Genomic DNA, 2,433 nt, shown 5'->3' with positions numbered 1-2,433 from the left:
TCTTTGAAATTCAAACCCGTTGGTTGAATTGTGGTTTTCAAAACCCATCTCATACGGTCAATTACGAGCGAACCTATCAAAAAAGTTTACAGATACCAACAAAATAATTTAAAAAAAAATTTAAAACAAATCAATATTTTAATGGTCATTTGTATATAAATGACATTATTAATTGTTTTATTAAATGTTTTAAAAATGAAGTGCAACAAAAAAATTGTTCAGTTAAATACATATTTAATTAGAAATGTTTCGTTATTTACAAACCCGTTTTTATTAATGATATTATAAAAAAATGTTTGATAATTTGAAAAGCAAGTTTGGTTTTATTATAAAAATATTAATTAAATATAAAAGAATATTTTAACAGTTACTAGAAATTTTAATAAATTTGGTAAGTTCTTTATCTATGTAATGAAATATTTTTGATTTGTTGTTATTGTTTTAATTCTCAAATGAATCTAGATATTTTATGGAACATGTATTCTATTTTTGACCCATTTATTCTTAAAATATTATGCTTTGTTTTGATGAAATTCATGATTAGTTTGCGAATACATTTGCTGACAGAGATTCCATTCCTTTTATTTGTTTACCGTTTTATTTTTATTATTCAGTAAATAAGTGGTTTTTCTATACATATGGGGGCATCACTCATCCATACATTAAACACTTGTGGTCAGCTAATTAGTAGCAGCAGTAAATTACGGAAACACTGATTCCTGATTTGGAATCGAAAAATTTTACAGTACTCCTTGACATATTAATTATTTGTTCTGTATATGTATGTTGTATATTAGGTCCATAGATTAATAAATAGATTGGTCAATATAGTACTCCACAGGCTCCGCAATAGAGTTAATAAACTAGTTTATTATTTCATGAACTAGCCGATAACCTTATTTATAGCATAGACTAGTCCATTATTTATTTCAATAAATCCATAGATTATTCAGTAAACTTGTCTATAGTAAAGTTAATAAATTAAATTCGGTAAACATGGGCATGTTAATAGACTAGACCATAGTCCATAGACTAATTCGTAGACTATTCAATATGCTTATAGTGTATAAACTCTTCAATATAGTCGATTCCATATATTATATGATAGACCATAGTCCATAGACTAGACAACAGACTAGTTAATAAATTGGTACATAGACTAGTCCATGGGCTATTCCATTGACTATTTAATCGACTAATCCAGAGACTAGACTGTAGACTATAAACTAGTCAATAGACTAGTTTTAAATTGTCTAGATACATATTGTAGTCTTTATACTACTTTTTAAGTTTCAATAAACTTGTCGAAAAAGTAGTTTATAGGTTACACAGGCCAACATTTTTTTTAATTTAGAGTATTTTTTATTCTATAAAGTACTTCTTCTTAAGAAAAGTATCATTTTAACATTAATCCAAGATTGATCTTAAAGTTGATGGACATTTTACGAAAAACCTAAGTGCAATGAATGTACTTTGCTGTTTAAAACGATTTGCATTTCTAATTAATTGATAACAACTGTAAATACAAATACATATTACTTAAAAAAAATCTGTTTATTTCTGTGTGGGTGTATAAAGAAAAAACTTTGTATGGAACGATAACAACAATATATTCGTACGAGAACAAACTAACCAAACCACCAACCAACAATGCAACCAACCAGCTAAACCAAGTAAATCAACAACATGTTATGCTACAGAGATGTTTACCAAAATAGCAGGGATTTATAAAGTATTAAACTTCGAGATGAAATATATTTGGCAGAGCTGTGGCTAAATGTTGTCCATATGTATTTCACTATTTCCTATTTGAGAAATTGAGGTTTAAAATTTAACATTAATATATATTTTTGCTCTACACTGTAACATAAAAAATCAACTTATATGTATAATTTTGTAGATGTATGTATGTAGAACCCACTTTATCTCGAGTACCGCAGATTATATGCTTTGTCTTGATAACAAAAAAGTGCACTTGTACACAACCAAAAACAACTTTTGCTCAACGTTGTGAATCCTTCTTATCCCACTACCATTTATTTAAATACTATGTAATTCTAACCAACCCATATATAATCATGTTGTCCTTGGTCATGGTACGAGTATGCGAAGCAGCTTTCCTTTACTAGTTATCCTTATAAGAATACATATGAAACCGTGCATGTTATGAGAAATTTAAAATACACTGAGCGTAAATTTTGTAAGAAATTATTACACAGGGCAACAGATTTTGAACCCTGAGACCAAGGGTTCAGAATTTTTTCAATTTGTTAGATCAAAATTAAGATATAACAGTTATAACTTTTTATAACTTGTTCCTTCTTAAGATATATTAAGCTAACGTGAATTTCAATTCCAAGAAACTAGGGCTTTGGGGAAAATATCGATTGTGAAATCGTGGACCGATTTCCTTCCCTTTCGTGCCTACAAAAT

The sequence above is a fragment of the Lucilia sericata genome, unplaced genomic scaffold (genome assembly GCF_015586225.1).
Source record: "Lucilia sericata isolate MDLA Ls3-8-SP2 unplaced genomic scaffold, ASM1558622v1 Contig000479F_arrow, whole genome shotgun sequence".
Classification (NCBI taxonomy): Eukaryota; Metazoa; Arthropoda; class Insecta; order Diptera; family Calliphoridae; genus Lucilia; species Lucilia sericata.
Note: the sequence above shows the minus strand (reverse complement) of the source record.